This window comes from Haemaphysalis longicornis, unplaced genomic scaffold (assembly GCF_048455015.1).
Source record: "Haemaphysalis longicornis isolate Haplotype H1 unplaced genomic scaffold, Haemaphysalis longicornis Haplotype H1 scaffold_4, whole genome shotgun sequence".
Lineage (NCBI taxonomy): Eukaryota > Metazoa > Arthropoda > Arachnida > Ixodida > Ixodidae > Haemaphysalis > Haemaphysalis longicornis.
This window is the reverse complement of record NW_027526361.1, coordinates 221,570,964-221,590,263: the sequence shown is the minus strand read 5'-3', so window position 1 is coordinate 221,590,263 and position 19,300 is coordinate 221,570,964.

The following is a 19,300-nucleotide window of genomic DNA, read 5'->3' as shown; positions in this document are numbered from 1 at the left end:
TTAGTTTTTTTAACGCCAAGCTTCTCCAATATCCGTTGCTCAAATTGATCCGTGAAATAATCCTATTGAGAAGGGAAAAAAATGTCGCCACCGAGTTTGAGATGCGCCACAAACACTCGGCAAATATAGTCAATAATGCATTGCAGAAGGGAGTTAGTGACTGTTCTACCGTAGCATGGTCTAATTCGTGTTTGCGCATCTGCTCAGTGCCGCGTCCGCTCAACTCGCTACACTAAACCCGTTTAGCAAGCGCTTTGCTGGACAAAAATACGTCTGCTGAAAATAATATAGTCGCCCAGTGTGTTTTGGTTCAAATCGCAATGACTGGATACGCTGCGCCATTGACTACTAAGATGAAGTAAGCGCGCACACTGCAAATGTACGGCATCACGTGTAATGCAAACGTAAGTCGTAATTAACGTTCCTCTGTGCATACACGGAAGAAATGGCGTACAGCCGTTACGGTGCGAATATGCATTTGAAGTGCTCATTCAAACGTGCGCGAATTTAATAAAGCGATAACAGAATTGCGCATCAAACGTACGTCAACGGCGCGGTCACTATATTAGCTGACCTTAAATTGTTTTACCTAGCCGCAATTTTTTTTTCTCGCAACAGCCTCAATTTGCGCCGCACCGACCAAGCCCATATTACGCAGCAAATCACTCCGATGTCATAACAACGGGATTATAATACCACCCGGGTAGCTAACACACAAAACATGACTTCACGCCAAAAAGAGCGTACACGCACTCGGAACGCACACGATACATGGTCAGACGCAAGCTGCCGTCGGCCAAAACAAGCATGAATTCAGGTGAACAATTCTCGCGTCACGAAAACCTTACGACAACTGACTGAACATGCTATGCCGCTGATATTGATGCTGGAAGTTAAGCGCGCACATGACAAATACACGGCCTCTTATCCAAACCAAAGCTTACGACGGGACGAACTCGGCGCTGCGCGCAATGCCTACTCAGAACAAAGCGTGGACGACGGTCGCGAAGGGAATACGCATTTCTTCGTAAGTGACCGCTCAAGCTCGCGCAGAATTTAACAGAGCAAGAACAAGCATTCAGAAACTTACCTCGCAAAAGAGTGATGGTAGCGTCGGCCTGAAGTATGCCCGTTCAAATCTATGCAACCAAACTTTTCTCCTTTCTGCGTCGCGTTTCCCGGACGGAATAACGAAGTCTTGTGCCCTGCCTGACGATATTCGCGCTGCCTAAGGCACAACACATCGACACCGAGAAGCAACTTAAAGGGCCCCTGAGATGGGGTTTTTTGGGGGGTCGATGGTATCGGAGCTCAACGGCTATTTCTTGAACTAATCGTGACGTGTTTGTGCGCTCTTGATTTAATCAATTTTTTACGAGCGTAAAAACATCAGAAAGCTACAAAAAACATCTTTTGTGTGTGTGTGCTTTTACACAATCGCACATATTTGTTTTATACCGGAGTGTAAAGCACTTACACACCGGGCCAAACCGGGCTTGACGCTCCTCCGTTCTCGGCGGAAGGATACAGTGAGCGCAGGAGCAACGACGCTTGCAGCCAGCGTGATCGCTCAGCGCTCCGTGTCTGGTGTTAGAGTATCATCAGTTTTCTTTGCATTTGCTTTCTTGGACGCTGTACCCGAAAGGATTCTTTGCACCATCTGTGTTTCGAGCGTAGCCTCGACGTTGTTTCAGAGGTGGTAACGAACGGCGCGCCAAGGGAGCGCCGCGCCGACGACGAAGGCGGAGCTCCGCACGCAGCGCTTGGACGACGCTGGGCACTGCTCGTGATCACGAGGCGCACGCTCAAGTGCGCTCACGCGGGCTGAATAAATCAGTTCAAGCCCAAACGCTGCCGCAGCTGATTCTCTGCGGCGGTCGCGACAAGGGTAACAGCATGCTCATCCCGTAACGACAACTGCCAAAGAGTTTCATTTCATTGCTTCCCATCAAGTCATGATCGCAGGAAAGTGTGGTTTGCTGCGCCGGCCTTCTGAATGAACCTGTTGCCTAGTGTCCTTAGCGCGCTTTACCGTTTACCGTGTTAAATGAAGCAAGAGTAGCCGTTTGCCGCTGAAAACGAAAGGATTGCACTCTGCGGTTTCTGCATTCCGGCTTAGCGGCTCTGCCGAGTAGCGACATCTGGCGTATTTGTCTCAAAGCAAATTGCACAAACGTTTTTTGCCCAGAACTGTTCGCTTACGCTTGAAATGGCTTGAATCTTGGACGTCTTAGATTGAACTCTCACAATACAATAATTTTTTTTTTAAAAGAGCCGTATACTTCTACTGTAGAGCTTAAAAAATTGAAAACATGACGTTGACGCCGCCATCTTGTGGGAACAATTAGGACCAAGTATTGCATTAACCAGAATTCACGCCACCGCTAAATATTTCGATATAAAATGAGTAAGATATATTGTAATGATTCCGCAGTTACCTATATTACCTTGCCCAAGACGATTTTGAAAGCATAAAAGAGCTATGCTAGTTCATAAAGGCATCTGAACCATTGGAAGCGTGGGAAGCTGGAGTAGGGGCGGAAATTTTGCTCGCTCATTCTAAAAAAAATTGTCATTTATCGTGCTCCTGATCATCATTTAGCAAGAATGTAGTAAACTACATCAACTAAGATTGCTTGCATGAAGCGCCGAGCACAGCGCATTTGCTGTGCCGTAAAGTTCCGGAAGAACGCCCACCCAAATTTAAGTACAGTGATATATCAAGTGAAAAATACGAGATGGGCGAAATTTCGGGTCAAGCGCGGAAAGGACGAATAAGTGACCGCATCTACACATGAAGAGATGATTCGGGTTTGTTTTGTTCACTCATCGCGCGGCGCTAACGCCATGGATTTTACGGGGTGGGCGCGCGTCTTTCAGTAAATTGAATATTTCACCCGTAAAAGGGGGTGGGCGATGTTTCGGGGGAGGGCGTTCACTCGGAACTTTCCGGTAATCTAATCAAAACGCGAGCGTACATTTCGCCGGCGCAGGGGGCTCGCTACTAAGTCGGTAGAAATTCTATAGCCTCTGTATCGCTATGTATACCGACGGTAAAAATAAGTTACCGTTCACGGAAACTCTCGCGCATGCAAGGTCGACTTCCGCAATCACCAGTATATCCTGCTCAAAGTCCGTAAGGACTGAAAAGGTAGCTTAAAAAAAAAAAAAAAAAGGACGTCGTCGTCTCATGTGCGACCCACTCGCTGAAGTAACCATGGTAACGACGACGCTCTAAACCAAACCGCCGCCGTCAAAAATCGCGGACATTCCGGCGGCCAACCATGAAATGAGTGCTTCGCCTCGGACGAGGTCGGACTATGTCGTCATCGCAAGCCGCCGAGCCAACAAATAGTTCTGTCTCGTCGGGGTAATAACTTTTGTTAGCGTGAGCGAATATGTTTACCATTTTTGGACTTGTTTCTACAAGAACTATAGAGTAGTTTTCTGACACAAACAAAAACACTTTGAAATCCATCTCAGGCCCCCTTTAAAACGACACCGGTGCGACATTTTTTCGAAACGAGCAGCTAATTCTTACTTTGCTATTAGCTGGCGCCTACGATAAAGCCAGTACTGAAGCACGGTGGCGACGGTGGCTCGGAAGCCAGCAATGGCGTCGCAGCGGCGGCGTTGCGCAATGTCCCAGCGGGCGAGGCATCGGCGAGGCGACCCGGCCAACCCGGCGGCGGAGCAAAAAAAACAAAACCACGTGACTTTTCCCTTGGCCAATGGCGCGCGGCGTTCGCCGGCGAAAAAGAAAATGGCAAAAAACGAAGTAAGAGAGGAGCGCGGGTGAGGGCGAAAGGCGGCGAGATCTGAAGATGGCGCTACCTTAGTAATTTTAGGGACCTTACATTGGTGTGTGTGCTACCGATCGTGAGAGGGCACCACTGCCAAAGCTGAATAAAGCCTGGGTGGGGGTCAGTTGCCCGTTACCGGCGTGGTGTGCGTTGGTGGTTAGCCGGGCGCGTGCTGTGGAATGCCCCGCAACAAGCAGGTGTATGGTGAAATCATGAATCTCTTGGGGGGCTTTTGCAGGCAAAACACAAGTTTAGTTCATTTGAAAGATTGCTTCGTTAGAATCATATTGACAACACTCTTAACATAAACTTCGCTCAAATAAGCTATATAATTATGAAGAAAGGAATGACCATACGACCCACTAGCCACTAGCTCATTTCCCGCCACAGAACCTATGATGTCATATGCCCCGCTAGTGCGATTGGCTGAGGCCGTCAAAAGCAAACGCAAGTTAGGGAGGGCTTATAAGCTTGCATTATGAGTTATTTGACTGTGAAACTTAGTGCACATTCTTATTATAACACTAAGAACGGTGGAGTAAGCAGTTGAAGTTCCGGACGAACACGCAAACATGCACGCAAATGCGTACGAAACTACCCCTTACCGATGCTGCACCATGGCTGCACTCCACACCGGCGCGCAAACATGGGGGCCAACGAACCGTTCCAGATCGCGTAGCCGCGACCTTGCTTGGTGTCCTAACCCATACCGTTGACAGGAAGAGGGAAGTAAAGAACGTCAGGCAGCGGTGAGAGTACTTTACAATGAAATTTCGTTGCTGCGTTTTGACATGCCCATGTAGTACGGGCAAATCGTCGAGGGAGTGCGGCATCCCCGCCGATGAGGAGGTCTCCTTTCACTCGCTGCCCCACGACGAACCTCGGCGAAGCAAGTGGCTACGTTTTGTGAACTTTGCAAACGGAGGAGAAAAAGAGCTTAAGGAAGTACGAGTGTGCTCGCTTCATTTCCGACGAAGTGATTACAGCAGGGATCCTTACGTTAGCTCCCTCCTGGGACATGCCTCCGCTCGTCGTCGACTTATGAACACCGCCGTCCCATCTGTGGTGCCCCCTGGTCAGCCCGAGTATTCGGAGCCAAGCGAGAGTCACTCGGTAAGTACTTCGAATACCAGTTTACTTGTTAAAACCGATGTGATAGGGCAGAAGGTATCGTTCGCCCAGCTTAATTATCCTTGGACAGTTGTCGAGATTTCGTGCGTGCGTCATTTTTGCTTTGTACGTTTATAACAGCTATTCGTTGATCGCGTTCATTCTAAACCGCTCGATTCCGAGTTCACGCAGTAGCGATTGAAAGTGCCATAATCGGGAACAACGTAGCTCATGCGCGCGCACGTTGAGTGGTACCACCTCTGGTTCGCGGCGCTGGACGAAAACATTTGTCACGTCCATTACGACCCCTTTGCAGTCCTCTGAGGCCCCGACTACATTCTACGACCCCAAAGGCACTGAGCATGAGTTATAGACCGCACAATTCCCTCTGGCACGTATAGGTGGCGCTTCTTATTTTTTTTTAAAGACGATAGTCTTTCTTGGACGACTTAAACACAGAAATTTTGGTCTGTGAAAAGAGAATTTATTACAAACCACATATCAGGGCGCAGCTACTAGTGGTAACAGTAGCTGCCCTAAAAAATAGAAAAAAAAAAAAAAACAGTTTCCACGTGCTCCGGGCATTCAACACTCTTCACAACAAATGTCTGTGGTGGTGAAACAAGCTGCTGCAAAATTAATCCACAGAAAGTTCACAGGTGTCCCCCGAGAGAGTTCAGTAACTAGCTGAAACTCAATGCTCTACAATAGGATGTTAGATCGACTGCTATGAAGCACATGAACCAGTGTAACAGAAAGGCTTCGCCTAGAGCTGCCAACTCAGTTTTTAAGTGACTCAGAATGATCGACCGTATGCGCCACAGCAGTGAAAACAGCCTGGTGCGGTCGGGCACGAAGACACGTGGCGCCACTATTTCGCCACAATACAGAAGCACCAGCACACATCAGAAAGTTCACCAACACGTCGTTTGAACGTTTGCTCATTCGAAGTGTGAGAACAAACAACCTGCAAAACACAGTCCAAAACATTGCTGCTACGCGACACTAGAACAAGGCACGTTCCAATTTTTCACTGTGCTCGCAGTGCGGGCACCGTGAGCAACGCACAATGCCAAATCTCGCTAGACGGTCACTTGTCGGAAGAGCTTCCCAGCCACGCAACCATCCGAAATCCCGAACATCAGATGCAAGCTCCGCCGGAGTCCGCTGATGCCAACGGATGCTGCGTGATCTTGCTATCTGATGATTGTATAACTGGTTTATTGCCAATTTTTCGCACAATTCGCGTGCCGTGCTTTCCCTAAAATTTAAGCTTGGCAAGGTAGACTGAACATTTGTCAGTGTTTTGACAACTAAAGGCATAAAATGGCGGCGACTGCTCTGCAGACGGACCGGCAATGCGTTCGTCACATTGAGCGGGAAGTTCCAAGAAAGTATTGCAGCAGCACCCTCCCTGGGTACTCAGCACGCTACACATGGTTTGCAAGCAAGGCAGACTGAAACCGCCCATTCATTGTCTTGGGCAGTCTGAACAGCGCACGCGATACTGTTTCTGTCTTGCCAGCCCAAAAGAAGGACCCAAACTGCGTGGCGAGCTGACGGGTGAAATGGCCCGGTGGCATATAAAATAGCGACGCCGAGACGGACGACTTAATTATGTAGCTACGCTCTGCGAGGGGAAGTCTGAACTTTGATGCAACTGCAAGACTCTGCTCCGCTGTCTCGAGGAGGCCCTTCCATGTACTACGTGCCACTTCACCCGAGGAATGGAAAACCACACCAAGTACTCGAACACCCATAACCCATTCCATGTCGCCCACTATGCCAGCCGCAAATGTGCTGAAGCGCACCGCCATACTTTTGCCCCTGTTCAGTCGAGCTCCAGACAGCTGACCGTACTCATTAAACAGCCGCATAAATGCTTGATAGTTGCCCACGTCCCAAATGAACAGGGATACATCATCCACATACGCGGACACCTTGTCTTGGCCTATGCCTGGCAACGGGAAGAATACGGCGAAGCAGTGGGTCCGGACAAATGACAAAGAGCAGAGGCAACAAGGGGCAGCCCTGCCTTATCCCACGGGTGACAGGGAATGTACTACTTAATAGTCCGTTGACAAGGAGTCTAACGCTCACGTTCGAGTACAGCAGCTCAAGCATTGTTACAAAGTCGGGCGGAAAGCCGTATTGACGCAAAATGCCTGCCAGGTATTGATGTTCCACTCTGTCAAAGGCTTTCGCGTGATCTAGGGAGACGAAGCATCCAGAGGTGCCAATCTTTGTTGCACAGCTGAACCGATCCCCCGTCAATTCCAGGGACAAGAAAATCATGTGACCTTGCACGCGGCACGTTTATGCTTGGCTGATATTATCGGGTAAAACGGCACTGGTGCGTCTGGCCAAAATGGATGCTACGATCTTGTAGTCAGTGTTGAAGAATGTAATCGGTCGATACGCCTGGGGCTGCGTAGTTTCCCCGTCTGGCTTCACAATCAAGATTATGCGATCCTCACGGAAGGATTGCGGCTTTACTCCGTGGAGAAGGAGGCTGTTCACCATGTCGAGGAGCGCACCCTGAATGGGCGGGACAAACCTCTTGTTAAACCCAGCAGGAATCCCATCGGGCCCAGGTGCCCATGCACCATTCAATTTCTCAACACACTCGCAGAGCTCGCCAGCATCCACGAGAGCCCACAGTGATTCAACAACGTGATCTGGCACACACGGCAGCACCCCACAAAACGCGCTGAGCTTGTCCTCAAAATCCTGTGCATCCCATGACATGTTCTCGGTCAAGAAAAGGGTGGTGAAATGCCCCACGAAGACCTCGGCTATATCTTCATGCTAACCGACCCGTGAGCGAGTGTAACCTCTGGACTAGTAGCTAACCCACCCTCGTCAAGCGAGCCAGCTGTAATATGCCCGAGTACGGAGGGGTCCGAGACGGGCCTGCCCAAAGTTTGCGCATGGCTCGCCACTTGTGATGACTGCTGTAAGAAGGGGAGGTGTGGTAAAGAGAATTTGTTATAACCCCCATATCAGGGCGCAGCGCAGCAACTAGTAACAGCACTGCCCTAGGTACAAAAAATTATCCAATGAGTTTTCATGTAACATGGTCTTCCACACACTACACAAGAATGGTTTGGGGTGGGACACAAGCTACAACAAATCAAGTCGCACAAAGTTCGCCAGCGTTCAAAGAAAGAGTTCATAAATTATACCGAACTCAGTACGGCACTAGAGAGACGCTCAGGATGTTGCTCCTGACTAGAGCACTGCACGGGCCCGGGCCGGCCCGAAAGCCCGGGCCCGACCCGGCCCGCGGGCCGGGCCGGGCCACCCGAAGTCGATTTTCGGCGGGCCCGGGCCGGGCCCGGGCTCAATGCCGCGGGCCCGGACCGGGCTCGGGCTCGACTCCGTGGGCCCGGGCCGGGCTCGGGCTTGAATTCATAGGCACGACGTTAATAGGTCCGACGTGAAGTGTAGAGAAGAGCTTAAAAATGAATATTCTTGGTTTATTTTTGCACGCTTCTTGCTGTTAGTTGTACGCATTGTTTTAAAAACGTGTTTTGCTAGGTCTGATGTTCACTATACTGTAATTTTAGTGACATTTCTTGTACTGCATCAAGATTTTATATTTTGGTGTATAACATACCAAAGATACGATTACAACGAGTGCCCAAGAGGGGAAGAAATTAATTCAGATATCCTGGAGCTTTGCACCCATGTCTATGTATGTACACGTGTGTTTTAGATGTCGCACCAATCAAAATGCGGCTGCCGTGGCCGGGAATCAAACACGCATGCCAGAGAAACACCACCGCTTAACAACCACTGCAGGTGAAGTATTTCAACGCGCGTACATACTCGTTGATTCAAATGCGGATCAAAAAATTGCAGCAATACCAACTTGTGTCCGAGACAACCACGTGAAGTTGCCAAGAGTCTGGTAATCAAAGGTGATGGTGTCTCTCGTCTAAGAATACGAGCTATTGTTACGCCGATGTGGCGTGAACTGCAGACGGTGAAAGCTAAACTACGTGTACTTTTAAACCCTTATTTTTTTCGCTCAGTTCATGACGTGCTTGTACAGACTAGATGCTCCGTCTGATCGCCCGGAATATAACAAACAAACTTTCTTCAGCGTCAAAGACCGGGCCTGGTCACACACGCGCGGGCCCTCCCTAGGCCAAAAAATAAATTACCGGGCCGGGCCGGGCCTGGGCTTGAGATGGCGGGCCCGGGCCGGGCTCGGGCCAGGCTCACTTATGAATGCCCGGGCCCGGACCGGGCTCGGGCTAGGTGTTACGGGCCCGGGTCGGGCTCGGGCTTCGCGAAGCGGGCTCGGGTCGGGCTCGGGCCTTAAAATCAGGCCCGTGCAGTGCTCTACTCCTGACCACCATAAAGTGCATGACCAGCACAAAAGGAAGGCTTCTTTGCCTAGAGCTGCCAACTCGTGTTCCAAATAACTCATCAGGATCTACCGGACATGCCACACCAGTGGGAACATCGCCCGTTGCGGCCGGGCTCGAAGACATGCGGCACCACGATTTCTTTCAAAACAAAAGCACCAGCTCACATCAGAAAGTTCACCAACACGTCATTTGAACGTGTGTTCATTTGAAGTCTGAGTCCGAACAGACTGCTTATAATACAGTCCAAAACGTTACTCGTAGCATGATTCAGCTACTCGGCTAAAGGGAAGCAGAAGCTGTGCAATATTTTTATATACCCACAGCCAAATGTAAAACGTCTTAAGTCCAGTGGCATTCTTTATACTTGTCAACATTGTTGAACAGAAACAAGACATTACGCAAATATAAGGCAGGAAATCAATACATGAGTGATATTTGCAGTGTTCCTTTATTAAAAAATTCACGGATGCTTAGTTTTTGTGATGGCAAATAAACGACTACATCAACTGCAGAAAACCGTCGCCTCCTCTTGCCCGTGCTACTATAGCTACTGGCGGCATTTAAGAAATGAAACGGCAACAGTAACGAGAAAGTTCCACTATATACCGTAATTACCCGATTCTCACGCGCCCCCGATTCTAACGCGCACCCGATTTTCCTGGCAAAAAAACGAAAAAAACTGCACCTCCGATTGTAACGCGCACGAAACTTTGTGACCCAGAGAAACGAATGCGAGAGAAACGGGCGATTTATTTCCCAAAGTAATCTCACTCATCTCACTCCTCGTCGCTTTCCGCTGACCACATTATCTCGTCCTCAGTGCCGTCAAGAGCGTTCGCCATGCCACACTTCTGAACGAACGCTCAACCATGGTCGATGGGATCGTGGCCCACGCCTCGCACGCCCATCCCGCGAGCTCCAGGGGCGCACGCGTCAGCCGACCGCTCGTTTTGAACGCGTGAGAGCCGCTGCTGCCATTGCTGTTATCAAGCGCGCAAGTGGAACGATTTGACGATTTGTGTGAACGCCGATAGAAAAGCCTAGGCGCCTATGCTTTATGCGTTCGAAAAATTGTTGCTAAAGGCTTTAGCGCCATCTTGAGATGGCGATGGCTATGGGTGGGACGAAATTTCCGCTGTTTCGGCAGTTTCGGTTTCGTATCCGATTCTAACGCGCATGCGATTTTTAGGCCTATTTTTCCAGAAAAAAGGTGCGCGTTAGAATCGGGGAATTACGGTAGGTTCCGCATTCCGCTTTAAACGCTTGTGGAGTAGGTCAATGCGGTTCTATAAACGTTAGTAGGATGCCTCGATTCACGCGCATCTCCGCTACGGCAGTGCTGGCATCAAGGCACCCGACCAGGAGCAGTGGAACACGGTAGATTTAAATTGGCTTGAGCAAACCTCTAGAGCATTTATGGTGAGAGGAGTAAGACGGGAGAGGAACAGCATAAGAGGTGAGCGGGAAAGAGAAAAGAGGCCTTTACTTGGCAGGGGCACCAGTCGACTATTGTCTTTCCTCGGCATTTGCAACGGAAGGAGCAGAAACGCAGCCATTTTCTTTTTTTTAGGAGCCCCCCCCTACAAATGTGAATAACTTCAGTGCTGTGACAAATCCTACAAAAATGTCTTTGAAATTCTAACAGACGCTTTTTTTTTTTCAAGAAAAACAAATATGACAAATTCAAATTGCTGCATTTTTTGACAATGTCGAACAGAATTTTTTACTCTGCATTAGATAAACCACACGTGATATGTGGTTCAATTCTTGTTTGCACTTCCAGGCCACTTATTCTGGCGTTCCAAGCCAGGAGCAACCTCACGGCTGTGTGGGTACCCAAACGGGCCACGATGTGGGCAACAACAAAGGAGTCCAAGCTTTCATACCTGGGAGAAACAAGCGTGAGTCCAAAGATCTGTGTGCAGACGACTTGCATACACATTACGGATTTCCATTTTGTTTTTACCATGTTTCTGTGTAACCAAGCCGGCACGACGCACTTACAGAAATATTCACAAGATACGAGCATATCAACATAGTAAATAATTTTCCAGCTTTTGTGTATACATAAGGTGTACTGTGACTAATTGGAAAAAATTGTGGGGATGCGCGAGTGCCCTTGGTCAGTTTGTATACGTACTTCAGCACCAACTGAATGTGTTTGTGAATCTGCGTCTCCAAGATGCACAGCATACCACCAATTTTGCTGCAACCCAAGGTGGAGCACTAGCTGATTGGTGAAGGAGTTCCTTAACCATAACCAATCATTGGGTCTTCAGTCTGGTTTGCCGGTTTCTTTGCGACACCCATAGTTTTGTTGTTGTGGACCCTCTTTTGAATTTCCAGATATAAAGTCTTGATGATTAATTTTCTCTCATTTACACTTGGCACGAAGTCATTACAATGCGTGGCCACTTTTGATTTCTTATCTATGAAAGAAGTAATCAAATGCTGCGGTTGGTTAAGTGAACGATTGAAGACCAAGGGATGCTGTGAGGCTGCTAGAGAAACAGATATGCATATGCACAGCTTCTGCATTGATGCTATAAGTGAATCACTGTTCTCTCTTCGGCACCTTCACTCCTATAGACAGAAAACCTGTCTCGCGCATTGCCGGATCTCATGCATAAATATATTCATTGTGGTTGAAAAATGAATGTAGACCAGAACCACGCAGATAAATTGTGAACACGTTTCGAGTAAACATCTGGTACTGATGCATCTTTTCTCATTTTATATTTTTGTGGCAGGTGTCCAGACTAACATCTCGGTGAAGGAAGCCTTTGATAAAGCGATGCGAGTTGAAAGGCGGGATGTTCGACCTGCTAAATCAACAACAGTCAAACGTCGACACCAAGAAACTCACCTACCACCACCTGATGTCTCACCAGCATGGGGCAAAAACAATGCTTCTGGCACAGTGTATGAACGTTCCTTGTTTTATGGTGTTTGGAAGGTGTCCAGGTTAGCATCATGGTAAAGGAAGCCTGTTATAAAGCAGTGCAAGTCGGAAGTCAGGATGTCCGACCTGCTCAATCAACACCAGTCAAACGTCGACACCTGGAAGCTCATTTACCATCGCCCGATGTCTTACCTCCACGGGGCAAAGACAGTGCCTCAGACGCCGTGTGTGAACGAGGCAGAACGACACTGGCGTCGGAAAGCACTCTTGGCAAAGAGTAGGTGGAAATGCTTTCTCCAAAACATTTTATTTATTTCTAGGTCACATGAATTTTGTTAGCCTTCCTTAAAGACATTATGGTGAAGACAAAACCTGTAGCATTGTTGTCAGTCTCCAGGACTGTGACTCAACAATGTTGACAAACTATCCTTTTGTGTAATTTTGTTTTCTGTATTTCTGACACTGTGTGACAACTTTGAAGGGTATTCCTGACCTTGTTCCAGAACGCAGAAAATTTAAGGTTGATTTGTTCGCTTCTTCTTAGAAATACCATATTTTCTCGCGTATAACCCACACCAAAAATGTGAAAATTTCAGTGGCAAAATAAAGGTGCGGATAATACGCGGGGTTTCTCCTTTAGTGCAGCTTCGCAGCAATGCGCGTTGTGCCATGAAACTGCACTGCGTGTTGCGCCGTGAAGATGACCTTGTGTACAACAGTGAGGACTGCGGCTCAAGTGATAGCTCTCGCGAGAGCAGTGACACTGAGTGAATTGTGACTTTCGCCTTGCAGTCAGTGTATTCTACTTGCTAAATATACACTTGTTCTCTCTACACAGTATGTGATGTGTTGCTTGAGGAGTAGCTTTGGTGCAGCCTCTCCTGTATCAATTGTGCGGGCAATACGCGAGAATTTTTCAATTTTTTTTCTGGCGTGCTGAGAGTGGGGGTGTGGGTTGCATGCAGGGGTGTGTTATACACGCATAAATATGAACCAAAAAGGGCTGGGAGTTGAAGGGAGAAAACAAGCTGAAATTGAAAAAGGAAAATATCCCTCCTTGTTCTACTACCTGAATACAGATGTAATGATGAAATGCAGTCAAACCTCATGTCAGGCTGAACTGCTGCAGGCAGTCAATGTTCTACGAAGCCCCACAGTTCAGTGAATAGGCAGGCAGCTGTTACAAGCGAATTTCAACTGACCATGAAGACAAAGTGCAAGTTTATTGAGTTTGAATGAACTGGTTTTTGCTAGCCCGCTCAGCTGTATTCAAGCCCGGAATGACGTTTTAACAGCAAAGCTGTTCAGCAAATCGTAATTTTTCGTGTCTGCAGTTAAAAATACCGAGAAATTGCCGAGCACGCGAACGTGACCGCGGGCCTCGCGGCGACCGCCCGGCAGTTAACAAAACCAAGAAAATGTCTATCGGTCTTGTGTGCGTGCCTAGCGATGACCGCCCAAGCATGCCTACTTAGGGAAATCGGCCAAGATTGGCAGAAAAAAGAAAACTCCAGCGTTCGCCGTAATCGTGGTAACACTTGCTGGGACGAGAAAGACTCCAGCGTTCACTGTAATCGTGGCAACACTTGCTCAAACTGAGAAAGACACGTCATAATGTATGCCCCTCCGAGGTGTTGTCCAATGATTATTGCTTCCGAAAAATGAAAGGAGCCCACACTTATAGCAACAATGATGGAGTAAAGGCCGTTGCGGCAGCGAAAAGGAATCAAATCGGCTGCAATCGTGGACCTAAACTGTCGTGATGGGCGGGGAATTAGTCTACAGCTTTGCTACCTTCAAGTCTTATGCGTTCGTGTGAGCTCCATTCGTTTTGTTTTTTTTATTGAAAAAGGCATGCTGAATATTGATAAACTTTCTAATTTTGTGCTACAGTGGTGCAGTATAGGCAGGACTCAGGAGTGACATAACATGAGCCAGCCCAGCACGAACGACATTTTCATCACAGCGTTGACTGCACGTAACTATTCCAGTGATACCATTGAGCAGAACTAGGACCCTCACTACTATTTCCTTGTCATGTTTCTTGGTGGTGGCTTAGGTCATCGGTGGCTGCCAATCTCACAGTGAAGATTTTGCGACATCGTACAGAAATCGCTGTTAGTCGCTGGGGAGTCGCCACTGTTAACTTATGCATTCCTCGATAACTCCGTTGTTTGGTTTAAGTTTGCCCTAAAATTGTGACCATTGTTATCGCGAAAAAGCAGTCTATTTAATACCTGTATTTTGTTTTCACGGTCCCTTCAATGATGGTGTTTTTACAGACACCATTATGGGTGACTCAAAACTCAAACATAATTCTGTGCCATTTTGATGATGACAACGCACTGAAACTCAAGTACCATATTTATTCGATCATAAGACGGTCATCATTATAAGGAAATGGTGCACGTTCGAGAGAAAAAAAAAATTACCATATATATATATATTTATATGTATTTAGCTTCGAATATAAGGCGGGGTATGACTGAGACTGCGGATTTTGGAAAAAAAACCTCGCCTTATATGCGAATAAATATGGTATTACCCAAGTGAGCAGTGTGTTGAGTGGACGTTTGAACAGCACAGAGCAACCATGCTTGGTGTCAGCTTGTGTCTGCAGGTGTTGTGGCAACCATTTGCCGCACACATTCTAAGGGCTAGATGCACTGCTTTCTGTTGCGGCATTTCTTGTTTGACGCAGCCATTTTGGCGTGTCTGCCTCCTGACTCTGCAGACAGGCTTGAATTTTCAAATGTGCTTGTGCCGCCTGGAAAGCTCTCAGGGACAAAGCGTGATTGAAGTTGGTAAGACCGGAAATAGGCCCCTCCGCGTTGCGGAGAAAAGGAGAAAACTACCCGGCATGTGATATATCGAAGGCCGCCGAAGAGAACGCCGCGAGCCGCCCCCTTCTCCGGGAGAGAGCACGCAGCTTTCGTCGCGCTGTCCGCGGTCGAGTTGAGAGGGAACGATTATGCGCGATTTCTCATCACGCGTAGTTTTGTTAATTGTGAACGGATTTTCATAATTCTTGCGGAAGGAGATTGCTGGGACAATAGACTTTACCCCAAAATACATTCTGAGTGGGTTAATTGGTGTATTCATGGGAGGTTGTGGCCGTTACTACACCAGGGTGGCCACTCCTGCTCTGGTGAGGGAGTGCGTTACCGGCAATGGTCGCTGGGGTCAGGCCGCACCCCAAGCCCCATTCTGCAATTCCATCAATACGCAGATTCTTTTTTTTTTTTTGGTGAGAGTTAAGAGACGAGAAGAGAGTGGAGTGGGTCAGGGAACAAACGCGTGTTAAAGGGACCCTGCAACACTTGCTATCGACTACTAGTAATGTATTTTGGGATAAAGTCTATTGTTCAGAAATCTCCTCCCGCAAGAATTATGAAAATCCGTTCACAATTAACGAAACTACGCGCGATGAGAAATCGCGCATAATCGTTCCCTCTCAACTCGACCGCGGACAGCGCGACGAAAGCTGCGCGCTCTCTCCCGGAGAAGGGGGCGGCTCGCGGCGTTCTCTTCGGCGGCCTTCGATATATCACATGCCGGGTAGTTTTCTCCTTTTCTCCGCAACGCGGAGGGGCCTATTTCCGGTCTGGTGCCACAAAAAAGCAGGCATGGGTGCCTGCTCGCAAGTGCGTGCTCGGGCTGGTAGGGCGTTTTTGAAGCAATAAACGTTTGTAGTCGAGTGGTCCCGTTGAAAGGACAATATTGAGCTCATCACTCAAGCTTCGCGCGCACTCAAAACACAAAAGAAACTGCAAAACTGTGCGTACAGGTTCAGGCATAGAAGAGGTTCGTACACAGCGATGACGACGACGGAAATGGGAGAATCTAGCCGCGAAGTTGACCAGTGACAGCCGATCGGGCAGCCATGGCCTATGTGACGTCCCTTAGGCCATGCCAGGGGTTGCATAATGAGGACAACTGAAGAGAGAGCGGTTGGTTTTTCCGCGTCTTTCACATCGATTTGCGCGCTCACCGCTTCACGTGCACGTGTAATATTTGGCTCAGGTATTCCTGGCAGTGTAATCTAAACGTCGCGCAGGTAAGTAATTACTTGCAGTGCTCAAAGAATGTTGCAGGGTCCCTTTAAGGACATATTAGTAGAAATTAAGAAGAAGAAATGGGCATAGGCAGGGCATGTAATGCGAAGCCATTAAGGGTAACAGAGTGGATCCCTAGAGAAGGCAAGCGTGGCAGGGGGCGGCAGAAAGTTAGATGGGCAGAGGAGATCAAGAAGTTTGCGGGGATAAATTGGTCGCAGTTAGCACAGGACCGGGGTAATTGGATATTAATGGGAGAGGCCTTTGCCCTGCAGTGGGCGTAGATACGCTGGTGGTGATGATGATGATGGCATTCTGAGTAGTCGATGGTAAGGGCTGCAGGGTCCCTTTATGTTTGAATGTTGCCAGTGTTATGGCAACAACCGCATGTCGAAACAATGCATGCTCCAAGCGGGAGCAGCAAGTTTGGACGAGCCAGCCGACAGTTGACCGGAAACCAAAGGGCAATGTTGATTTGGACGCTGCAATTCTTTTCACAGATGCAAGTCTGGCCACAACATCGAAGCTGCTGAAAATGATGGAAGTGCACACGATTGCAGACCGTGCCTTTTATGAGTACAAAACATTACACCTCCTCCCAACTGTCACAATGGCTGGTATACCCTTCTCTTCTTTGCATGAACCATAACTGCATGCTTAGCACTAGTTAAAAATGCTATTTGCGATAATTATGCCGAAAATAAAAATTTGCAGACGACAGAAGATGACTAGCGCTTGCAGCAGTGGGTTTAAGGGGAGACACTGCTCTTTAAACAGCTTCCTTTAATTGTTAATAAACTCTGTGAAACTTTTCAGTCTTGCTGCTCTTTTCCACTGACTTCAAATGTGCCATTATTTTTTGAGTGAGTCAATTGGTTACCAAGATAATGAGAGAGGATCATTTTTGGAGGAACAATAAACAAAAGAGTGTTAGTGATAAAACTTCAATCTTTATATTTTCCAATACTATAAACCCTAATGAGTACAACAAAAGAATCGTTTTTTTTTTATGCACCGCTTGGAACTAATTTTACAGTTCCAGTGGCAAGGAACCATTTTGAAGGCCCATTTTAAACACCAAGGTTGTAAAAGCTGTAAAATTAGTTCCAAGCGGTGCATCAAAAAACCGATTCTTTTGTTGCACTCATCAGGGTTCCTAGTATTGGAAAATATAAAGATTAAAGTTTTATCACTAACACTGATTTATTTATTGTTCCTCCAAAAATGATTATCTCTCATTATCTTGGTAACTAATTGACTCACTCAAAAAATAATGGCACATTTGAAGTCAGTGGAAAAAAAGGAGCAATACTGACAAGTTTCGCAAAGTTTATTAACAATTAAAGGAAGCCGTTTAAAGAGCAGTGTCACCCCTTAAATGGCATCACCTGCAGGGCCCTAAATGAATCGCATTTTTTGTGATTGGTAAATGTACTGCATTAGAGCTAATTGGTATCTCGTTGACGTGGTAGTCAAATGTCTGGTTTGTGATGGGACGTAAACCATTTTCCAAAAACATTCTCTCTTACACCAGCTTTGTGTGACGCATAAAAGCTGTACGGGTAACACTGTTTCACTTCACTTGTTGTACAGATATTGCTTGTAAAGATTTCGTGCCTTTGTGTACTATTTTGCAACCGATCCTAAACCACCATGTAATGTAGCCATTGGAGGAATAATGAAATCTAAAATGACAAGTTAAATTTCCCAACCTTGTAGAGAGCAAATCCGAGTGAGCGAGGTAACTTCAAGGAAGGCATTTTGTTCGACCAGCAAAAGAACTACGCTTATTACCACTATTTTTCGCCTTATTGTTTTACACGACGTCAACCTATGATTTACGTCAAAGTTCATGATTGCCATCTGATCTGCTGTATATGGCCATATGTAGTACACAACTATCTAACTACTCAGTAAATTCTTTTTCAGAGTGAAGATGTCAAATCCAGATAAAATATGGGAAAAAAAAAAGACTTGATCAAAGGACTTCAGTTTTTTCAATCTTCAGGCATCGTGTTCAAATCCTCCACCACTGACAGGCACTCGGGCATCGAAAACACGAGGGAAAAAGAACCTGAAATCCTGCACTACTGTGACGTCCGGCACGTGGCACAAGGTACCGTAATGTCGATACTACTAATACAATTTTAAACTGACCTCTGTTTACTGTTTCATTGCTGGAAAGTTGAGAAAACTTTGATCTTGCTTCAAGGTGCCATAAAAGCAAACTGCAAGTTTTTTTTCATTAAAACAGTACTGCTTTGTTCTGATTTAAATGACACTATTACTAAGAAAGAGAGAGAGAGAAAGAGATCTGAAAAGGTTAGCCTCACTAAGTGTGGCGCACGTTACCCCAGATGGGGGTGGGGGTGGGGGGAGGCAACAGTGAAATGAAAGGAACGAAATAAAAAAAGGGGGGGAGCAAAAGTAAAATATATGGGATGATATATGGCAATATATGTGGTGATATCTCAATTTTAAATATCACCACACAAAACTGAAACAAATGAAGCAATTTCTGCTGATTTCTTTACGCCACAGAATCTCGTTTGTCAAGAAACTTGACAGGGCTGTCGTAGCGGGGCCCAGAGCTCTAGGTGACGGTATCACTTAAATGTTTGCGTGCTGTACAGTTAACCATATTGCATCACCTTGGCATGAAATTTGGAAGTTTACTTTTTTTCCTTTCATTTGCTTGTTGGAAGAACACTCCTAGTTGCAGTAATAGAGCTGGGCGAGTTGCTAACAGTTAGGTCTTTGTAAAGTTGTATTTTGTCCTCATGGCCCCCTTTCAGAACAGGGCAATTGACAGCGGATAGCATAAAGCGGTGACTGCCTACCAAACAAATTTTTCGTTCGTCACTACTCCATATGTCGTTCCTGTTTATTCCAATGTTTTGCTCAGACTGTTCTGTGAGAGGACAATTCACCAACTGACCTATATTTGCTGCCTGTTTAAGGGGGCACACCAGTCTTAAAGGCCAACTGCACTCAAAATTTTGGCCTCTTGAAAACCCTATTTTCGTATAGTCTGCTTAATAAGAAAAACAT